At 43.1% G+C, this 24,912-nt stretch overlaps 1 pseudogene; it reads left to right on the forward strand.

Annotated features, from left to right (window-relative positions):
• Positions 1-1,314: 1,314 nt before the first annotated feature.
• LOC125138548 lies at positions 1,315-14,519 on the forward strand (annotated as a pseudogene).
• The last annotated feature ends 10,393 nt before the right edge of the window (positions 14,520-24,912 follow it).

The following is a 24,912-nucleotide window of genomic DNA, read 5'->3' on the forward strand; positions in this document are numbered from 1 at the left end:
TTTATTAAGTCCTGACTATAAAACACGAATTGTGTTTAAAATGCCACGTGTATTTCTTCAGTCTGTAAATGGCATAAACAATAAAATTAGACATTCAGAGTTGTTAATTTTTTTTTTCCCACAGGAAATCATGGCCCCTGTTCCTGTCTGAAGTGACAGAAGAAAAGAGAGATTGTGCGTGCATGGGGGTGCACAAGTGTGTGTGTATGTGTGTGTGTGTGTGTGTGTGTGTGTGTGTGTGTGTGTGTGTGTGTGTGTGTGTGTGTGTGTGTGTGTGTGTGTGTGTGTGTGTGTTTGCACGTGTGTGCATCTGTGGGTTTGTTTATGGGTCTGTTGTGTTTGTTTGTGAGTGGGTGTGTCAAACTGATGATGGCTATGAATGTTTTTTTTTTTTGGCGGGGAAACAATGCTGTAGTTGTATTTATTAGTTGAGAAATTGAAATGTATTTATTTGTGGTTCCTTCAGATCATCTTGCTGAAATAAAAAAGTAAACATGTGACAAGTCAAGAGTGTGAGCAATAAACTGTCTTTATTTATTTTGTATTTTTTGTTGATGATAATTTTGTTAATAATAATTTAGTAATAATATTGTGATGACCAGAGTAGGTGTGAGTCACTTGTGGAAGTGTTTGGTGCCTTATGCTTGTTAGAACTGGTTTCTGTGGGAGAAAAAAAATTCAATTTTATTTATATCATTTATATTATTTTATACTATATAATTTTAACTAAATAAATTGTGAGTGTTCAGATTCTGAGTTGATCTGCTTCCACACAACATGTCTCAGTAATAAACTATACACTGAAGGTGGACTTTTAATATCACTCTTAATATTCTACATGACATTATTTTCGCTGGAAACCAGTTATGAAGAAAGTTGCAGAGAGACGTGTTCAGTCCCAGCTGAACTAAAGTCTATGAACAACCTTTATACATAAGTGTCTTTATTGTCCAGGTGGGTGAGGGCTAAATAAAGGGCCGTGGCAATGGCATCGTCTGTGGAGCGGTTTGTACGATATGTGAACTGTAGGGGGTCCAGTGAGGGTGGTAACTGGGTCTTCATGTGCCTCATGTCGAGCTTCTCGAAGCACTTCATAAAGATGGGTGTGAGTGCAATGGGGCAATAGTCATTGAGTCTTTATGTGTGTGTGTGCATGTGTGTGTGTGTGTGTGTTTCTGGGTGGCTGAAAGGAAAATGTACCTCTGTAGGTGTGATTTCACTATTTCTGTGTTGCACACTCTTATTTTCCCCTCTTCTCCTGTCTCTTCATCTCTGTTCAGGGGAGGGCCTACAGGTTATTAACAAGTGTTTAAACTGGTAATGCTGAAATGAACTTAAGTGTTCAGAGCACACACACACACACGCACACACACACACACACACACAAACACACACACACACATATGCACACTCACGCACACACACATCCTGATGGCTGATACTTTCTCTTCTTAACCTCTTTCATTGTCCAGCTTGTTTGAGTTCATATTACAGGTAAATCTTTTTTTATTTATTGTGTCTGTGTGTGTGTGTGTGCGTGTGTGTGTGTGTGTGTGTGTGTGTGTGTTCAGTTGCTTCAGCTTTTAATGTGGTGTAGAAATGAACAGTAATCATAAAAGTAGAGAGAGTTTCGTTTCTGTCTGAGTTTCTCTCTGTTTGTTCCTTACTGACTAAGTTAAGGTTTGTCCTGAGAGACTTGTGAACAGTTTGATGTCTGATTTTAAGTCCTTTATAAATTTCAGTCCTTTATAAATAAATTTAAATTTGTATCACATGTAAATGTAAAAGGAATAATGAACAGAAGACACAGAAGACATTATTCAAGTAATTAAGATTTAATTCTTTTCCATTTATGGTTATGGTGTTAGTGCGAGGGAAAAAACTCTAAATATTTAATATTCATTTATTATTAAATTAATTTAACAATATTAATAATATTTAATTAGTGCATTCCTGTTAAGTGTAGACCCAGTTAGACGAGGTGATGATGTTGATTTGGTTATCTTCACTTTTGCCCAAATCAAATCAAATTTTTATTTGTCACATACACATACATACAGGGTACGTCATGCAGTGAAATGCTTTATGCATCTGTCCGGTATAAGAATAAAAGGTGATGCAATTTAGTATAAAAAAACAAAGGAGATAGATAAATAAAAATGTATAAACTATATAAGAAAACTATAAAAAATGATATAAAATATGAAAATAGGAGGAGACATATTGTAGATACATATGCATAAATATACATATTAATAAGTGTGTATGGATTTTAAAGATTGTCCTTAAAGTGTCCAGATACAGTATGGTGTGTAAATAGTGTATAAAGTGGCACTGTGCTGTACAAGTCCAGAGTTAAAGTGATTTTCTAGTCAGTGTGTGTTGTGTTGTGTAAAACGTAACGTTTAACATTCTTCTGTGACGAAGATTCCTGTGTAACAGAACTGTATGAAGGTGTCTTCATGTCTTTCTGTCTTGTACTTAATGCTCACCTCTTACACCCGTCCTGTGAAATACGGAATCGTCCCATATTTACAGGCAAAATGACGCGTCCCGTATCAAATCAATACGTGGCGCGATTTGTCCCGTATTTTACATAGGTCCACATTATACAGCATAGATATATATGCACTAGATGTCGCCATGTATAGGGCAGTACATTGGAATGAATGCATCAATAGAGCCGCCATCTTGGTACGGGGGACCCCCTCCTCTTAATGCATTAGTGTCAATGTAGGCAAGTAAGTAATAAAATCAACATAAAACGTCATGAATGCGATTTCTATTTTTTTATTTTTTTATTTTTTTAAGGTTTTGATATAAATTAATCTACTTTTTCGCAATATAATGCATAATGCTAGTAGGTAAGTTCATTATTTACATTCTTCCACTTGAGTAAACTTCAAATGAACAATCACTACTTACCTTATAGCCTACTGCATGTAACACTGCTACAATGGTGTGTGTGTGTGTGTGTGTGTGTGTGTGTGTGTGTGTGTGTGTGTGTGTGTGTGTGTGTGTGTGATTATAAATTAACATGTATAGTCACACTATTGTAGCTAGCAGTGTTGCTACGGTACACACACACACACACACACACACACACACACACACACACTATATATATATATATATATATATATATATATATATATATATATATATATATATATATATATATATATATATATAAATAAAGCAGTTTCCAGTTGGAAGCAAATCACAAATTCAACAGGAACATAATGTGAAAGTGAGATAGTCGAGGTGCCAAAGACTGTTCAATCTGTTATTTCCTATTATCAGTTTTTCTATTATATTTCCCTTCCTGCAATACCTTTGCCACATTAAATAAGTATGTAATAAAGTGTCACATAAACAAAAAAATAAATAAATAAAAAAGTTGGACTTTGAGGCTGAACTTGTGTGTTACACTGCCAAGCTATCTGGTGACATCCTGGACCGTCAGCTGACTTAAGTGTTTAGTTTCCCTGCAACTTGTCCATGACTGACGTCTCTGTTTATCACTTGGGAATCTACAAACACATTCAGATTCACATTATTATATTTAATACCATGTCAGCAATCAAAAGCTATTTTCATGGCAAAATTCAATTACAAAAACACAAATATAAATGTAATAAAAACAAAACAAATATAACTTTTTTTATTTTAATTAACATACGTTAAAAAAAAATCCAAACCCTTTTCAAACATAATATAATTAAATCTGTCCTTAAGTGAAGTAATGTAATAAAAGAGCGTTCTGCTTGTGTTAAGTCCAGGACAATCTAATAAAATATGTTAGACAGATAAGGGAATCTTACAGAACATACAGAAAGTTCCGTCTTTTCACCTTTAAGCAAAAAAAAAAACAAAACATGGGTCAATTTTTAATGTCCTTATTAAGAGCTTCAGAATCTACAAACGTCTGATTTCCTAACTGTCACAAAACAAACCAACGGAACAAGAAATATAATTCCCTAACATTCATCACCATAAAACACATTCTCACTTGTGTAATGTAATCCCTTCTGTCTGGTTTTTAGATTTATTTCGTTTTAACAAACAAACGCAGCACAGAAGTCCGGCATCGTCCATGTGTTTGAGGTAAAGGAGCACCGTACAAAGATGGCGGCGGTTTTGACGCATTTTTAGGACCCCAAGGCGACATCTACATACATCTTACAGAGTGACAGAAAATCCATATGAAACGATGGCATCTCCAGATAAACCCCCCCCCCCATCCCCCCCCCGCCCGCGTCCACACAACCAGTGGATGCTGGTTATGTGGAAAGGATCATTTCTAGAATGGCCAACAAATGGAGTGACAGCAGGAAGCTCTCCTGTGGAGCTCATCAGGAGTGAGCTCGTGATCACTTTTAACGTTGCAGTCCTGTTGAGAGTTTTCTGTAGATGTTTGAAAGACAAACAGCTTCTCAGTGCTGCACGGAGTGACAAGAAGTACACTTATAAAAGAAAGTAGGCCTGACCTGCTCCAATACTGCACACTATCACTTCTGGTCCGCTGATATTCACTGATACACTGATATACATCCACTGATGTTATTATGTTCATGATGTTCATGGAAGATCTTTTGCAAGTTTGCAAGATATAATTACTAAGTTATGGATCTGTTAATTTAATAATAAGTTAATAAAATATGGTTCACATCTCACAAGTTCCTCCAAAAGCTTATTTTTGTGTTCACAGTCACAGTTTGTTGGTGTATATTTATTATTGTCATAGCTGTGTATTCAATATGACCACTTAAGTTGTGACAGTGAGAGACTGAGTGCATCTGTTCACACTGATTTCAATAGCAGATATCTTATTATAATGTCCATTGGTATCAATATTAATATTTTTATGAATACATGTTTTAAGTTATGATATACCGCCACTGGCACGCCATCGGGACTGTGGTCATCGTGGCCCCGAGGGGTGTGGCCCCCGCTGTGGCAGGCGTCCCTTATTTTTCTGTATTGAAGGTGGCAACCCTACTTACAACTGGGATGGGGGATGGTGGGGGGTGGATGATGCTACACACACGGGCACACACAGACACCCAAAGGCCCCCCCCCCCCCTTCAAAAAAAATAAATAAATAAAAATAAAGTGAACGTTATGTCTGTGTCTGTTTCGCTCTCTGTATTAACACAAGGTCTGAAACTGTTTCAGGTGAAAATGGTGGTGCTGCAGAGGATTTTCGGTAAGCAATGAAATCTCCATTTTACTGCTTTCTCTCTACACTGTGTCACCAATCTGTGACTTTATACACATTTCCTGGAGATCACAAATAAATACACAGAACATACTTGGAAATGTTAGAGTTGAGATAAATGAGTATACTGTGAGCTGTATTTGGTGGTGGAATGAGGAAACACAGGACAACATTCAGAGGAAGAGGCTAAAAAGAAGTGAGGTGTAGAAAGGACTGAAGAAAGTAGAAATGATTACAAGGAATCACAGAGAGAGTGAAGAGGGACGTGATGAAGACAAAGCAGAAAGCATACGATGAGTTGTACACAGGGTTAGACATGAGGAAGGTGAGGAGGACTTGTACAGATTAGGGAGACAGAGATAGAGATGGGAAGGTTCTGACAGGTGAGGACAGTGTGCAGAGAAGATGGAAGGAGTATTTTGAAGAGCTGATTTGTGAGGAAAATGACAGGGAAAGACTGGAGGAAGAGACGAATAGGATGAGGTGAGGAAGGATCTGAGGAGAATAAAAGTCAGTGGTAGTAAGACAGAATAAATGTGTATGAACGAGAGAGAGTGTTGTGTGTGTGACAGAAGAGTGTCAGGAGTGTTGTGTGTGTGTGTGTGTGTGTGTGTGTGTGTCTGTGTGTGTGTGAGAGAGACAGAAGAGTTTCAGGAGTGTTGTGTGTGTAACAGAAGAGTGTCAGGAGTGTTGTGTGTGTGACAGAAGAGTGTCAGGAGTGTTGTGTGTGTGACAGACGAGTGTCAGGAGTGTTGTGTGTGTGTGTGTGTGTGTGTGTGTGTGTGTGTGACAGAAGAGTGTCAGGAGTGTTGTGTGTGTGTGTGACAGAAGAGTGTCAGGAGTGTTGTGTGTGTGTGTGACAGAAGAGTGTCAGGAGTGTTGTGTGTGTGACAGAAGAGTGTCAGGAGTGTTGTGTGTGTGACAGAAGAGTGTCAGGAGTGTCATGTGTGTGACAGAAGAGTGTCAGGAGTGTTGTGTGTGTGTGACAGAAGAGTGTCAGGAGTGTTGTGTGTGTGTGACAGAAGAGTGTCAGGAGTGTTGTGTGTGTGTGACAGAAGAGTGTCAGGAGTGTTGTGTGTGTGTGACAGAAGAGTGTCAGGAGTGTTGTGTGTATGTGACAGAAGAGTGTCAGGAGTGTTGTGTATGTGACAGAAGAGTGTCAGGAGTGTTGTGTGTGTGTGACAGAAGAGTGTCAGGAGTGTTGTGTGTGTGTGACAGAAGAGTGTCAGGAGTGTTGTGTGTGTGTGACAGAAGAGTGTCAGGAGTGTTGTGTATGTGACAGAAGAGTGTCAGGAGTGTTGTGTGTGTGTGACAGAAGAGTGTCAGGAGTGTTGTGTGTGTGTGACAGAAGAGTGTCAGGAGTGTTGTGTGTGTGTGTGTGACAGAAGAGTGTCAGGAGTGTTGTGTGTGTGTGACAGAAGAGTGTCAGGAGTGTTGTGTGTGTATTTGACAGAAGAGTGTCAGGAGTGTTGTGTGTGTGTGACAGAAGAGTGTCAGGAGTGTTGTGTGTGTGACAGAAGAGTGTCAGGAGTGTTGTGTGTATGTGACAGAAGAGTGTCAGGAGTGTTGTGTGTGTGTGACAGAAGAGTGTCAGGAGTGTTGTGTGTGTGTGACAGAAGAGTGTCAGGAGTGTTGTGTATGTGTGACAGAAGAGTGTCAGGAGTGTTGTGTGTGTGACAGAAGAGTGTCAGGAGTGTTGTGTGTATGTGACAGAAGAGTGTCAGGAGTGTTGTGTGTGTGTGACAGAAGAGTGTCAGGAGTGGTGACCCCTAACAGGAAAAGACCAAAGAAGAAGAAGACTGTTAGCTCAGACATGTGAAGAATGAGAGAGGCTGCTATCACATTCTGAGAGGAATCAGTAGGTGTGAGATCTTCCTGTAGCTCCTTTAATGTTGCTGTAGGTCTCTCAGCAGCCTCCCTGCTATGATTTTGTCCTGTTCCTGGTGATGTCACTGTGCTGCTCTGTTTCCTCCATGTTTCATTTCATTTCTATATGCTGCCACTTCACACAGAGGAGGAAAAAGTTATGAGTTTTTTTACATCACAAAATATTGCTGTCAGGTTGTGACCACAGTGTGTGTGTGTACACAGTGACTGGTTTCCACTTAAACAGTCAAATAGGAGCCGCTGAGCAGAACATTTTCTCCATAGGAACAAGACAGAGTTTGTTTACACACACACACACACACACACACACACACACACACACACACACACACACACACACACACACACACACACACACACACACACACATCAGGTACACACACACACACACACATCAGGTACACACACACACACATCAGGTACACACACACATCAGGTACACACACACATCAGGTACACACACATCAGGTACACACACACACACATCAAGGTTCAGATTATTTGTGTTTTTTTACATCACAAAATATTGCTGTCAGGTTGTGACCACAGTGTGTGTGTGTACACAGTGACTGGTTTCCACTTAAACAGTCAAATAGGAGCCGCTGAGTAGAACATTTCCTCCACAAGAGAGTTTGTTTATCTGTCAGCAGAGCAACCTTGTACATGAGTACACACACACACACACACACACACACACACACACACACACACACACACACACACACACAGGTCACATTTAGATCTCTGTTAATAAAGTCATTGCACAATTGCAAAAATGTTTATCACATGTACGACTTAGAAACATTTTAATTCTGTAGATTTTAACCAGTGAGTCTCATCTTTCTGTCATCATCATTAACTTGTATAAAGTTCTCGTGCTTGAACATTGTTCACCCAATACAACAACATAGATCTTTATATTTACAGCATTTGTCCGTGTCACTATATATGTGAGCCGCGTTGCATTAGGCAGCGTGACTTCATTGATTATATTGTGTATTCCCTGTGTAGCGTGGTTTATGTTTGTCTTCCTAATGTATTAAACCCCTTTCATTTGAAGCTATCCTGCATATGGGTCTGTCTCCAAGCCACCTCTGCCAGGGTCCTGACAGAATGAAGCCACCTCGACCATGCAGACCCAGCAGGATAGCTTCCAGCTCGGACCGGCTTTTTTTTTTTCATTTTACCCCTGGACTGTTCCGCCAGTCCTTCCGGTGACATCGCTCCGCATCTCACCGGTGAAGGACGCCGCTCCACTTCCGGTTCCGCTCCGAGGAGGACGTCGCTTCACCACTTCCGTGGAGGGTGTCATCATGTTATTGGGGTTCCTTTTTTTTTTTGAGGTGCCCTGTGGCATCGCCCCGCATCTCTCCGGTGAAGGACGCCGCTCCACTTCTGGTTCCGTTCCGAGGAGGACGTCGCTTCACCACTTCCGCGGGGGGTGCTGCAGGCCCGAGGCGGGGGCGCCTTCCCGCCCTTTTCCTCAGCTCGCCGAGGCGCGTTTGGCCGCGGTGCGTCGGGGGAAGATGCTCGGCCCTTCAGCTCGGCGGTGGACGTCACTCGGCCCTTCAGCTCGGCTGTGGACTTCGCTCGGCCTTTAGTTCGGATGCGGACGTCGCCTCGGCCCCTTAGCTCGGCTGTGGACATCGCTCAGCCCTTTCCGGCTGCGCCGCCGTGTGCATCTGCTCCCCCCCACCTGCCTCGCCGTGTGCTTCTGCTCCCCTCGCCTACCTCGCCGTGGTCCTTGCTCTTCCCACTAGCCTCGCCGTCATCCTTGCTTCCCTCACCTGCCATTCTCCGTGGACCTCACCCCCCCGGACCTTGCTGGGTTTTGGTGCTTCGGGAGCCGCGCCTTAAGGGGGTGTTCTGTTAGGGATCAGCGCAGACTTGGTGCCATGTGCGTTTGTTGTTTGTTTGTCCACGTCTGCTCCTCCCCGGTCATCACACATGTTTCCCGTTGTGTGTGATTGTCCGTGTCACTATATCTGTGATCCGCGTTGCATTAGGCAGCACGGCTTCTTTGATTATATTGTGTATTCCCTGTGTAGCGTGGTTTATGTTTGTCTTCCTAATGTATTAAACCCCTTTCATTTGAAGCTATCCTGTGTACGGGTCTGTCTCCAAGCCACCTCAGCCAGGGTCCTGACAATACCACAGTGGGGAGATTTTTATGTTACAGCCGTAAAGAAAAAAATGCAGAAGAAGGAAACAGTACGGTATTTACACTCTCAAACTAATTGCACTAGTTTATATTGGTGTTATTACACATTTGCTATTCGGCAGAAATGTAAGTTGTTGTTATTGCACAGTTTATAACAATGCACATTATGGTGACTGGTTCACTGGGAGACACTCTGATTATACAGTCTAATAGCAACAGGGAGCTGCTCGTACAGGGGGTGAAAGTCATTCTCCATCAATGATGAGAGCTTAGCGACCATCCTCCTTTCCCCCACCTTCTCTACAGTGTCCAAGGGAATCCCCAGGACTGAGCTGGTGTATAATATAATATAATAAATAATATAATAAATAATGTTGTAACAAATCTTAGTAGAAATAATTAAAGTATTATTCCTTACAATACTATAACCAATGTAAAGTATTAGGCCTTGCAAAATATTACAATTGCTGTCATAAGACATATGTAGGCGATGTTGTAGGCCAAAGATGTTTATTGTAATCATAAACTTACTAAAAGTAACCAGATTCGGGGCTTTCAGGCCTAGTCAGTCTGAGCACATTTGTAATAACAAATACAAAATTGTTATAGAGAATGAAGAAGACCATGGTTCTCAGACCTTAGCTCATAGCGATAACTTTTTATGTAGACTAAAAAAGACATTGGTTCACAGACCTAGGCCCTGAGAACTAAGGGGAGGAAAATCCATAAATGGGCATATGGGGAAAAGGTAAAGGGTGAATAAGGGGAAATTAGGTCAGTGTATTTAGAAAACATAGGAGGTGATTCCAGTAAATAAGGTGATATGGCACCTGGGACTCCAAGAAATACTGGGAACTAAAGAGAAGGCTCCTAGGAGCGCCAGGGTATATATTGAGAAGATATCTGGGGCTCGGGGGTGAAGGTGTGTGTGCGCGTGGGTGTGTGCATGTGTGTGTGTGCGCGCGTGTTGTGTGTGTGCGTGTGTGGTGTGTGTGTGCGCGCGTGTTGTGTGTGTGCATGTGTGTGTGAAGATGGGTGTTTTTATTTTTGCAAGAATGTCGCGAGAGTTCTTGTTTTTCTTGATTGATTTTGCATGACATTCTCTTTTTGGGGGTTTTCATTTGTTATTTTTCAACTTGGCAATTTCTCTTAAAAGATTGTTGGCTGATTGACCACAATAAAGAAGTTTGCTCATTCTCTTCCAGGTCTGAGGAGATTTCTCAGTATTTTTGTAGTATTTATAGAGCTAACAGTTAAGTCTAACTAAAACAGTTTTTAGTAACCAAAAAGTCTAAGAGAAGAGGACACCCTGTGATGTGTCAGCTTGGAGACCGGCTCTGAGTTACGACACTGGCCTTCCTTATCAGCTTGTCCAGTCTCTTCCTGTGTGTAGTAGAGATGCTGCTGCACCAGCAGACTAATCCATAGATGATGACTGAGGCAAAAAAGGTCTTCACTAGTGCTTCAACAGAAAGAGTTTGCTCTGCTCTATCTTAGAAATGGCATCTGTATTGTCTGTTCAGTACAATTTACTGTTCAGATGAACACCCAGGCATTCATGAGAGTCCAGAGAGTGCTTTTGTGAGAGTGTGTTTGTCTCTGCAGAAATCCACCACCAGTTCTTTGGTGTTCCCTGCATTTACCAAGGTGACGAAGGCTGGGCCTGCAGTCTTCCTAACCTTGACCTTCCTGAGCTCCATTCTCACCTGGGCTTCTGTAAGGGGCAGTATGTATGGGTTGGTGTGGGGGCTGGGGGGAATTGGTAGGGGGGATAGGTTGGATGTGTTGTTGATCTGAGAGCAGTGCAGAGAGAGGTAGACCTATGCAGCTTGCTGTGGAAGCAGAGAAGGGGGACTGGATGGGGGTAGGTGTGGGTAGCTGATCAAATCAGTTAAAGAATAGATTCAGATCATTCACCCACTTCAGGTCACCCTCAGCCTGAAAGCTGGGCTCCTTATGACCAGTGATGGTTTTAGAGGTTGTTTTTTTACAGATCAGTGGGTGAATTAATGATGAGGTTTTTCTTCTTAGTCCTCTCCTGCCTTGAAGCCATCAATTAGCTTCATTTTCACTTTATTAGAGGAGCTCATGAGTGTTAGCACCAGGATTGAAGGATTTATTACTCGGTAATTGTTATACCTGGTGGCAGTGGTGACATAATGAGGCATAACAGGATGTTAATGAAATGTATAATCTCTCAACTGTGCTTGAGGGAACTTTATAATCACTGGAAGTTTCCAGATGAGCCAAGACTGAACTCAAACAAAACCTGACACTAACTGTACAGACAGACTGCGCTCGTTAGTTTGCGAGTGATAGCCTGAAGAGAGACTGACAGAGATTTTTAGAAGCCTGAAGAAAGCTGTCCAGACTCTGGAAATTAACTGGGGGCCCTGATCCGAGACAATGTCCTCTGGGAGCCCGAAATGGCGGAATACTTGCTGGAATAGCACCTCGGCGCTCTCCATAGCTGTAGGAAGACCGTTCATCGGGACGAGCTTTAACATTTTTGAAAAACGATCTATAATGACGAAAATGACATATTACCTTGGGAGACTGGCAGATCGGTGGCAAAATCTACTCCTAAATGCGACCATGGACAACAAGGAACGAGGAGAGGTAGGAGCTTGCCAAACGGAAGCTGTCTGGGTGTCTTGGCCATTGCACAATCCCGGCAGCCCTGGACAAAACGGTTCACATCCTGCCTCATATTGGGCCATCAGTAGCGCTGCTGCAGCACGGTGACACTCTGATTCACACCGGGATGTCCCGTGCCTGAAGACAAGTGACTCCTTTCAATCAATGTGGTCCTGAGTGAATGAGGGATATGCCTGTCCTTTGCACCAGAACCGCGCCCACACCGGTGGAGGATGCGTCCACCTCTACCCGGAATGGTTTCGTGGGGTCTGGCTGAACCAGTACTGGCGCTTCGCCAAAATGTCCCTTTTAGTCTCTCGAATGCGAATTGCATGTCTGGAGTCCAGATGAGTTTCTTAGGGTTTCCACGAAGCGCGGTGGTGAGTGGAGTAACGATGAGACTGAAGTCCCGAATGAAGCGACGGTAGAAATTCGCGAATCCCAGGAATCTTTGGAGCTCCTTTATAGATGGGTGGTGGCCAGGTTGTGATCGCTACCACCTTTGTATCGTCCATGCTGACGCCACGTTCTGATACATCATACCCCAGGAACTTATCGTTTTCTGGTGATTGCGAAGACGTCGCAATACTTCACACACATGGTTATAATGGTCTTTGGTGTTTCTCCCCGTCTCTGCACACCTGTTCCTCATGTGTCTAATTGTGATTAGTATTTAGTCGAGCCTCTGTTGTTGTCTCCTGTTGTGATGTTGTCCTGTGTCATGACTTGGTTTCTGTTTTGTGCTTTTTATTTAATAACTCCTGTTTTATTTTAACACTATTTGGGTCTGTTTTACCCCCACGTCACTGACTCAGTATTGGGTCCTTTATTATTTAACATACTGTATATAAAGAACATTGCAATAAATATAATATCACTTTTCATCTTTCAGAGAGTGCTTACAGGGAAGGAAATAATATAGTTATTATTATTATTATTATTATTATTATTATTATTATTATTATTATTATTATTATTATTATTATTATATTCAAATGTATTCTAAGTTTTGTTTTCCCCCTCTGAATAAAATTGTAATTTTTATTTGATTTGATTTTTGCAGGACACAGGAAATTTACCAGGAACCTGGAGGTGTTGTCACTGCTCATCACAGCCACTCTGTGTTTGTTAGTAATACTGCAAATACACCTCCAGGGCAAGAAATCACAAACCACAAGACAAGACAAAGTCTTGAGAAAGCAGAAACCTGAACCACAGACATGGCCAGACATGTTCCTAAACTCAGTCCCCAAGTGTACGCTAAACTCATCTGCCTCCAAGATTCATGACTTCTCAACTTTACCTAAGAATATCCAAGACTTCCTGTTTTACCAGCACTGTCGCCATTTCCCCCATGCTCCTCAACAATCCTGGGAAGTGCGGCGGACCAAAGAACTCCGCAGATGTTTTCCTACTGTTGGTCATTAAGAGTTCTCCACCCAACTACGATCGGCGTGAGGTTCTGCGTAAAACGTGGGCTTTGGAGCGGCTTCATAGCGGTGTGTGGATCCGCACCGTGTTCATATCTGGAACCACAGGAGACGGTTATGAGAAGGAAAGACAGAATAAACTCCTGGAGCTGGAGAACCGCGAGTACCAGGACATTCTGCAGTGGGACTTTGATGATACCTTTTACAACCTCACACTGAAGCAGGTCTTATTCCTGGAGTGGATGGAGAGGTTTTGCCCAGATGTGCACTTTCTCCTCAATGGAGATGATGACATTTTTGCCAACACAGACAATATGGTGCAGTACCTCAAGGGCTTAGATGATAATGATGGAAGCAAACATCTTTTTATCGGCCACTTGAACGAATATATGGAGCCGATCCGGCAACAAGGCAGTAAATACTTCGTCCCTGTACAAATCCATAAATCAGACACCTATCCTCCCTACTGTGGTGGTGGTGGCTTCCTGCTGTCACAATTCACTTCCAGAGTTATCTACAACATGTCTCACTCCATCCCCCTGATTCCTATCGATGATGTTTACATGGGAATGTGTCTGGAAAAGGCAGGACTTCTACCCAGACATCATATAGGAGTGAGGACATTCGGCCTGAACGTTCCCTCGGGTCACCATGAGGCAAACAATCCATGCTACTACCGTGAGGTTCTCCTGGTTCACAGGTTCCTCCCACTTCAGATTTATCTTATGTGGCATGAAATCCATAGAGAAGATTTGAATTGTTCAAAGAGAACAGAAGGGAATGAGAATTCTGGGCTTTTCAAGCTTTAAACAGAGGACTGGGAGGACAGATTTGTGAAAATCTGGGAGGACTGGGAAAGACTGGGGGTGAGAGGGGTGACTGGGTGACATACAGTGAGAAGCTTTCAATTTAGATGATTTTATAACCAGCCAATTGCACACAGGCAAACTCAACTTAAACAATGAAAGTAAAAAAATAAAACGGAAGATGAAGTGATTATGGAATGTGGGAGTCTGGGGGTTAAGGTGTTGGACTACTCATCGAAGGTCATGAGTCGTGAATCCCTTGGCCACCAATCTGCCCATGCTGGGCCCCTGAGCAAGGCCCTTAACCCTCAATTGCTCATCTGTATAAAAGAGCTAAAAATGTAAGTCACTCTGAATAACGGCGTCTGCTAAATGCTGTAAATGTAATAAATATTTAAAGCAAAAAATAAACAAAAGATGCAGTTCTTATAATAATAATAATAATAATAATAATAATAATAATAATAATAATAATAATAATAATAATAATAATAATGCAGCTTGTTTTTTTTACTGAGAAACTGCAAACTCCTCTACAGTCAGAGCTGCTGTTAGAGAGAATTAATCAACATCTGACCACCAATCAGAATCCAGAACTCAGCAGCAGCTCTGTGGTAAAAGTGGTTTGAGGAACTGAATCTTAAAATTTAAACTGTTAAGCTAATTGAGTTTGCTGTGTGTTATGGTGAACATGAGGTTTTGTGTTCTTATATTATCATATATTAAACTCAGTACAGCTCGCTGGGCCTTTCAGCTGATTTGGGGTTTTTCCTCCAGCTTTGTGTAATGCTGTAGGTCATGAAGCTGTCCTCATGTCATGTGGTGATAATGTTTACTTCTTTGCCCCTGTCTTGTGGCATCTTGTGTAATTTTATTATTGTTCTTTTATCATGAAGGTACTTTCTGATTATACACTCTGGGTGTTTAGTGTGAGGTGTTCTGTGTACATTCAAAAATTGTTTTTTCTGTTTTAACCTTTGCTCATACACACTACCGTGCACAGTGTGACGCAGTGAAATGCTTTTACTGACTCCATAAAAACGGAGCTTTTATAACGAGTGCATTTGAAATAAAGTGCAGATGAAAACAAAGTGAACAGGAAAGGGATGCTGGGTGTGTGTTGAAACAATGTCCACTGTTAAAAGTGCAAAACAAATAATACTGAATAGAATTTCGTTGAAATGTTCTGTAGGAGTACGAAGTTTCTCCTCATTCTCTGTGTTTGAATTCATGGAGCTGTAGCACTTCTCTGACCACATCAGGGACAAGTGTCAGAGTTTAGAAGCTTAAGGTCCTTCTCTATCTTCCTGGCCTTGAACTCAGAGGAACCGACAGCTGGAGAGCCTTCGGTCCTGCATGGTCCTGTTCCCAATCCAGGCTGTGATGCTTCCTGGCAGGATGCTCTGGATCTCCTGAAAGAGCAATGTAAAGTGTGTGAGGTGGTAAAGATGCTGAGGGACCTTGGTCACCAATTGTCCACTTTCTCCACTGAGGTTCTCCTGGGCAGACACTATCTCCTCTCCTGTTTCAAGCTGAAGTCCACGATCAACTTCTTTGTGCTGCTGATGTTCAGGAGGAGGCTGTTTTCCTGGCACTAGTTCTCCAGGCTTTAATCAGAGATCAGGCGAACAACAGCATGGTCCTCAACAAGCTTAACAGTGATTGTGAAGTTGGAAATGTGGACACAGTCATTGCTACAAACTGCTACACACACACACACACACACACACACACACACACACACACACACACACACACACACACACACACACACACACACACTCCTACATACAGCTCCTGTAGTGCTACTGTAATAAACTGCTGTATTAGTTCTTATTAACTGATAACAGTCATTTATATGGTGTTTAGTCTCAGTGACGGTTGACGGCCAGTGAACTTCTGCACAGGAAGTTCTCCGCTTGCTGGATTTCATCATCCACACACTAAAATAAAGTGCTTACACACCCTTCACATTACACACACATTTGAATAATGTTCAGAACGTCATCAGGATTTACACAAGTGCTTTTGTCTGTTTTAAGACGTTACATATTTTCTGAACGTTTCTTAATCCTCCTGTTAAATACAGCGTAATTCTTTTAAATAATTACTGACGTGGTCCTCACAAAGCCTCTCCTCTGTTAGGAATGTGTGGTGTTTGAGCTCATGACAGCAAAGTGTTCAGCTCAGCTCAGAACTTTTGTCACAGCCGCAGTTCTACAGAACCAAGATGAACTTAAACACTGAAGCAATGCTGAGACACTGAAGATGTTCGTTACTGTCCAGTGTTCACTCCTGAGTCTGGTTCCTCTCAAGGTTTCCTCCTCATATCACCTCAAGGAGTTTTTCCTCACCACCATCAACATAGACCCGATCAACAGGGATAGATGTTAAACTTTTACATTGTAATTCCATGTTTTTCTATTTCTCTAAACCTGCTTTGAGACCATGTCCACTGTTAAAAGTGTGATACAGATAAAATGGAACTGAATTGAAAGCGCTGTATTAACAGGAAGTGCATTATGTGGAACAGCTTTAGTGATTGTGTCACAGTGACTGGTCTGTGTGGTTTCCCTGCCTTGAGCCGTGCCTCTTCTCCATGCATTCCCTTCAATAAAACCCATTTCATCTTCTGCCCTTAAAGTTGTTTTCTGCTTTAGGTCCCATGTTCTCGTTGTTTATCAGATAAAGCTTATTAATGAGTTTTTAAGGACATAAGAGCATCTAACTTTTAATGAACTGTACAGAACAAGCACAACTCTGACTGGAGAGGAGTAAAGAGGGGATTGGACAAGAGTAACTCTAAAAATGACGCTACCACCACCAGCCCCATGAATCACCATGTCAGGGGAATTCCAGCAGATCCATAAAAGCCACTCAAGCACATAACAGTCACTTATTAAGAAATGACCCATGCTAACGTCCACTCCCTACAGGCAGCTGTGCTGTGTGCAGGAGCGAGGTTGTGTACGATCGTGTGTATGAGTGATGGACAGGACATGGACATGTCTGAACGGAAGTTGAAGAAACTTTGAACTATTTGTTCATAGAAGAATTAGTCAGGAAAGGAATGATAGACTGCTGTAACTGAGTACTGAATATTAATGACCGCTGACAGCACAAGTCGAACATAAACATGTCACTTACTAAATACAGTAAAGGTGTGTGTTTTCATTAGTGGACGAGTTTTAGCAAAAGCTAATCAACAGTTTATTAGCAGCCATGTAGAAATTGTGTGAGTAATCTAATCTGTGTGAGTAATCTGATAAGAATTGAATCTTACGGTTGGGTCTAGACTGCTTGCACATCTGAGTTAATTATTACCTTTATCAATCTTTATTGTCTAAGGCTAACTGATAGGCTAAATGACATACTTGTCTAATCTAATTAGCAGGATGTATCATAACAGGTTAAGGGTGTACAAAGATATGCATTCAACTGTATTTTGTTTCCTGGTTTCCGCACCTGGTTGCAAAGCAGAAAAATGTGTAGCATAAATCCCCAAATGCATCATCCTAAGGTAGCAACTAAGCAACTTGTCTTTAAACTTATATCATCATATTACAAACACAGCCTTCTTCCACCTTAGAAATATCACCAAGCTGAGAAACATCCTGTCTGTATCTGATGCTGAGAAGCTAGTTCACGTGACGGTGCCCATCCTTCCCCTGCACCACCAGGGCGGTAGGCCGTTGGCTCTGCCACAGGATGTGATTCAGAGCATGGCCCCCCTCCAGCGGGCACCTCCCTCCACTTCCGCCCAAAGTCTCTGTACGGATGGGGGAGGCCCGCCGCCAGATCAGGTCAGGGGACTGGTTCGTCACAATAGATCTGGAAGACGCGTACTTTCACGTTTCCATCCTTCCTTCACACAGGAGGTTCCTGAGGTTTGCTTTCGGGGGCGAAGCTTACCAATATCGGGTCCTCCCGTTCGGCCTAGCACTCTCGCCCCGCACCTTCACGAAATGCGTCGACGCAGCACTGACCCCGCTGTGGCTCCAGGGCATCCGCATTTTAAACTACCTCGACGACTGGCTGATTCTGGCTCAGTCGGAGTGCCAGGCATTGCGTCATCGAGATGTCGTCCTCGCCTGCATGAAGGTGCCCGGGTTTCGGCTAAACGCCAGCAAAAGCGTGCTCTCTCCAGCACAGAGAACCACCTTTTTGGGCGTGATCTGGGACTCGGCCCGGATGTAGGCACGGTTGTCACCTGCTCGGGTCGAAGTCATCCTCACCTCAGTCAGGAGAGTGCGGGAAGGCCAGCCACTCACTGTGAAGCGGTTCCAGAGGCTGCTAGGGCTCATGGCTGCGGCGTCCAGCGTAATCCCGCTCGGCCTCCTGCACATGACGCCCCTCCAGTGGTGGCTTCGGGGCAGGGGGTTTTCTCTTAGGGGAAACCCATATCGTTCCATCAAGGTCTCGTGGCGTGCCCTTCGAGCCTTGGATGTTTGGAAAGACCGAACATTTCTGTCCCAAGGCCCCGTGTTGGGGGCTCCATGTCGCCGCGTGACGCTAACGACAGACGCCTCCCTCACGGGGTGGGGTGCGGTCATGAGTGGCCACTCCGCCCAAGGTCTGTGGAGCGGCCCACGTCTCTCGTGGCACATAAATTGCCTGGAGATGATGGCGGTGTTTTTGGGGTTAAAACACTTCCTCCCGGACCTGAGAGATCGCCATGTATTGGTCCGCACGGACAATACTGCGGAGGTCTCCTACATCAACCACCAAGGGGGCCTCCGATCTTGCCCTTTGTACAAGTTAGCACGAGCGGTCCTCTTGTGGTCTCGGTGACAGACTCCTCTCTTTGAGGGCCATTTATATCCCGGGATGGTTGAATGTCAGAGCAGATGCCCTGTCGAGGCAGGGGCCGAGGCCTGGGGAATGGCGTCTCCACCCAGAGGTGGTGGAGTTCATATGGCGGAGGTTCTACAGAGCCCAGGTGGATCTGTTTGCGACCCGGGAAACCTCGCACTGTCCCCTCTGTCGAGTTCTATGTCCTTGACCTCAGAGCCACCCCGGGCTCCTCTGTTCTACGTGCAGGTGCCGAGGCCCTCACTCTCTAAGCAGGGTCTGGTCAGTGTGGCGTGATTGGACACTCGTTCCCATAGCGTTTCGACGCAGCTCGAGTTCCAAAAGGGAACGTCTCTAGGTTACGACCGTAACCATAGTTCCCTGAGGAACGAGACGCTGCGTCTCCGTGCCACACTCCCTGCATCCCTGCGGCGCTTACCTTCTCTCACAGGAGCTAGCGTCTTGTCCATCTCGCAGCCATTTGTAGCTTCCTGTTTACGCGACGTCACCCGCCGATGACGTCACGTTCCAAAGCCTATTGGTCAGATTACACACGTGGTTCAGAGCACGGTCACACAGAGGGCGTTCCCATAGCGTTTCGACGCAGCGTCTCGTTCCTCAGGGAACTATGGTTACGGTCGTAACCTAGAGACGTTCATGCCTTCATGACCTCTAGACTGGACTATTGTAATGCATTACTAGGTGGTTGTCCTGCATCTTTAATAAATAACCCACAGTTAGTCCAAAATGCAGCTGCCAGACTTCTCACTAGGACAAGAAAGTATGACCATATAACCCCAATTTTATCATCTCTACACTGGCTACCCTTTAAAGGTGGGGTCTCCGATTTTTGAAAGCCAATGTTGACATTTGAAATCACCAAAACAAACACGCCCCTAACCCAAATGGGTCCCACCCCTGTATCGATAGCTCCGCCCACACATACATACATAACCCAGGCAAATAATGGAAAGAAACGTGTCTTTATCATAGCTGAAGGGAAGAACAATACGATAAATTGCAGATAAACAAACAAGCAAAAATGACACACAAGCATAATGATGTAAAGGACAAAGGCATATATTAGTTCTGTGTAACAAAGCAAAACCAACGTTACTCACCTATCGAGAAGGAAAAAAGCGCCTCGGCGTCTTAAGTAAAGTCGGCCACACATTCACAGATTGGAGTTTCCCGAGTCAATAACTGAGCTAAACGCTGTTACTACACAAAACGCAGTTGTAGCTGCCTCTCTATATTACTACGATAGAAAAGAGGTGTTATTTGTGTAGTACAGTGGTACTCCGCTTATCGACCGGCTCGGACATCGACCTTTTCGCTTAGCGAACAGTTGTTTGAGCGAAATTTGCACCTGCTGAACGACCAAATCCCTGCTTATCGACCTCGACCCATGTAGTGCGAGGGGAAGGATCTTCCCAGTCTCGCCTCAGCCTTCGTGGAGAGAGCATCTATCGTAAATTAAACTTCGGTTTGTCGGAAGAAAGGTTTGCTGTTGAAATGCTTGCTTGTCCTGGACAACGGCACATCCTCCAGATTTAGGCGATGAGTTGGAGGCTGAGTTTGACTGGATTACAGTCAAATTTCTGCCATCAAATATGACCTCCCTCATTCAGCCTATGGATCAGATGATCATAGCAAACTTTAAAAAACTCTACACCAAACACCTGTTTCGTAAGTGTTTTAGCATGACCAATTCCTGCAATTTGACCCTGAAAGAGTACTGGAAGGACGACTTCAGTATCTATCAATGTATTCTGATAGATATGGCAAAGTTTTTAATTTATACTTTTTACAGTATTATATACAATATTATTTATGTACCTGTATTATTTTATGTATAATTTAGTATTAATACTGCTAAAAACGGGGCAAAAATGGTTAATTATTGGGTATCGGTGGAGGTCGGGAACGGATTAATCGGGTAACCATTTCTTATGGGATAATTACATTCGCTCTCCGACCTTTTCGCATTTTGACCGGTTTTATGGAACGGATTAAGATCAATAAGCGGGGTACCACTGTAACAGCGTTTAGCTCAGGAGTTATTGACTCGGGAATCTCCAACCTGTGAATATGTGGCCAACTTCCTGCTCCTTCAGTTCTCTCCAGCGCTGGAAAGCTGATCCTATATTAACACGTCCTACTTCTTGCCTTATCGTAAGTCTTTCTTCTCTTTCTTTCTTTGTTTTTAACCTCCATGTCGATGTTAAAACCGCTTTCTGCTAACGTCACACATGCGCACTCAACACTCTCTCCGCCCATATCGACAAGACACGCCCCTTTCTGCTCATTGGCTACACGTTAGATTTCATTTTTGTTTTGATTTTTGTTTATTATTCGGCATGACTCAGTTTTCTGAAGCATTTCTGAAAAATCGGAGACCCTGCCTTTAAGTTTAGAACTGATTACAAACTGCTGCTACTTACGTACAAGGCTCTTAATGGTTTAGCTCCCATGTATCTAACTAGTCTTCTAACACGTTACAATCCTTCACGCTCTCTGACATCACAAAACTCAGGACTTCTGCTAGTTCCCAGAATATCTAAGTCTACTAAAGGTGGTAGAGCGTTTCCTTATTTAGCTCCCAAACTTTGGAATAGTCTTCCTGATAGTGTTCGGGGCTCAGACACACTTTCCCAGTTTAAATGTAGATTAAAAACTCATCTCTTTAGTCAGGCGTACATATAATACATCCCATAATATTGTGCTCTATTACATCAGACCAAATGCACATTACCATCTAGTGCTTGTTAATATTATGAACAGCAGCTACATTAATTCCTCTCCACTGCTTCTCTCTTTCTACCATCTTGAGGCATCCAGACATTGTACCAGCTCCAGATGTGTTACACTTCTTGAAGGTCATGAACGTTCAAAGAGGAGATACCAACTCCATGTGGTCTTTGAGGAAACAATCTCCTCATCAATATAACATTTATTAGACTGTATATATATAATCACACCCCCAGTGTCACCCAGATGAGGATGAGGTTATATAATCACACCCCCAGTGTCACCCAGATGAGGATGAGGTTATATAATCACACCCCCAGTGTCACCCAGATGAGGATGAGGTTATATAATCACACCCCCAGTGTCACCCAGATGAGGATGAGGTTCCCCTTTGAGTCTGGTTCCTCTCAAGGTTTCTTCCTTTACCATCTAAGGGAGTTTTTCCTCCCCACAGTCACCTGAGTCACCTCAGACTTGTTCATTGGGGATAAATACATACACATTTATATATATATCTAATATTAATCTTGTATTTTGTGTTATATTAATCTTTATATTATTCTTTATATCAACCTTTTGTTCTATGTTTATGTTCTGTAAAGCTGCTTTGAGACGACGACCATTGTTAAAATCTCTATACAAATAAATTTGAATTAAATTTGGATAAAGGAACAGGAACCAGAAAATTGTATGTATGTAAAACAGTGTACTGAGAACGTGCCGGAGCGGTTGTGAAAGTGACGTGACATACGGCTAAGTACAGTGGAGCATACTCAGAATTCCTTCTCTGCATTTAACCCATCCAAAGTGCACACACACAGCAGTGAACACACACACACCGTGAACACACACCCGGAGCAGTGGGAAGCCATTTATGCTGCGGTGCCCGGGGAGCAGTTGGGGGGTTCGGTGCCTTGCTCAAGGGCACCTCAGTCGTGGCCGGCCCGAGACTCGAACTCACAACCTTAGGATTACGAGTCAGACTCTCTAACCAATAGGCCGTGTGTGTGTGTACGCATTTGTGTCTGTGTGTGTCTGCGTGTTTGTGTGTATGTGTGTGTGTGTATGTGTATGTGTGTGTATGCATGTTTCTGTCTGTGCGTGTGTATGCGTGTGTGTGTGTATGCATGTTTCTGTCTGTGTGTGTGTTTATGCGTGTGTGTGTGTGTGTGTGTGTGTGTGTGTATGTGTGTGTATGCGTGTATGTGTGTGTGTGTGTCTGTGTATGTGTATACGTGTGTGTGTGCTTGTGTGTGTGTGTGTGTGTACGTGTGTGTGTGTGTGTGTGTGTGTGTGTGTGTGCTTGTGTGTGTGTGTGTGCGTGTGTGCGCGTGTGTGTGCATGCGTGTGTATGTGTGTGTGTGTATGTGTGTGTGAGGAGCAGGTAGATGATAGCCCACATGTCAGCCTGGGTTAAAGATGAGGGCTTCATCTGAAGTCAGTCAGCAGAAACCCTGACGTGGTTTTGGGGAAGTCAGAACTTTTACTTGCCCTAAAGTCTCTTTACTGCTACAGTGAGTTATTAAAATGCTTAACATCTGCACAGAGGAACTAAGAAACACTGTGAAACACTGCGTGTGTTCCAGTAAAATACTGAGTGATAGAGCAGATCGTGATGATCTGATGCCTTTATTATATTTCAGCCATGTGGTGAGAAACATGTCACTACACTCCAAAATGTACACATCAGAAATCTACAGCTTTATTTTCACTCATGAGTGAAGTTTTGTGGTTGAGTTTAGATCATTTCCTGTGTTCCATTTCTCACATATAAACTTTACAATGAAATCTGAGTCTGAACTGATTCTGAGTCCGAGTGACGTTAGGCTTTGTGTCAGTGAACAGATTGTGATGTAAATAAACAGAATTAAAATTTTACACTTTATTATAAGATTGAATTTAAACTTTTGCTAATTAAAGTGATGAGCTACAATTCTATTATATTTTATCAATTTCAGACTGTAGGAGGTTTCTCACTCCCTCACCAGCAGATTGTTACACTACAGCATCACATCCGAGTGTGCAGTAATTTCTGTATGTGAAATTTGTATGTATATAAAATCTGAGAAAAACCTTTTGTTTGAGATTTTGTGGAGAGAAGAGTTTTTTGCCCTTCTGGTTGGGGCCTGCAGATGGCGCACTAGTGCATGTTACAGATATTCAATTTATTTCTATTTAAATTTATTTGTATAGAGCTTTTAACAATGGACATTGTCTCAAAGCATTCCATGTGCTCCATGTGGAACTCCACGGCAAGACACTGTGCACGCACACACACACACACACACACACACACACACACACACACACACACACACACACACACACACACACACACACACACACACACACACACACACACACACACACACACACACACACACACACACACGCACACACACATACACACACACACACACACACACACACACACACACACACACACACACACACACACACACACACACACACACACACACACACACACACACACACACACACATTGTACTGGACCAACACTGAACACATCTACAGGTACTGAACACACACACACGCACACACACACACACACACACACTGTACTGGAACGACACTGAACACATCTATAGGTACTGAACACACACACTGTACTCAACCGACACTGAACACATCTACGGGTACTGAACACACACACACACTGTACTGAACACATCTACAGGTACTGAACACACACACTGTACTGGACCAACACTGAACACATCTACAGGTACTGAACACACACACACACACACACACTGTACTGAACACACAAACATACAGGTATTGAGCACACACATGTGTACAGGTACTGAACACACACACACACACTGTACTGGACCAACATTGAACAACATTAAACACATCAATAGGAACACACACACATGTGTACAGGTACTGAACACACACACGTGTACAGGTACTTAACACATACACGTGTACAGGTACTGAACACACACACGAACAGGTACTGAACAAACACACGTGTACAGGTACTGAACACTCACACGCAGGTACTGAACACACACTAAACTCGACCAATATTGAACAACATTAAACACATCAATAGGTACTGAACACACACACACATGTACGGGTACTGAGAACACACACACACACACACACACACACACACACACACACACACACACACACACACACACACACACACACACACACACACACACACACACACACACACACACACACACA

The sequence above is a fragment of the Tachysurus fulvidraco genome, chromosome 14 (assembly GCF_022655615.1).
Source record: "Tachysurus fulvidraco isolate hzauxx_2018 chromosome 14, HZAU_PFXX_2.0, whole genome shotgun sequence".
NCBI lineage: Eukaryota > Metazoa > Chordata > Actinopteri > Siluriformes > Bagridae > Tachysurus > Tachysurus fulvidraco.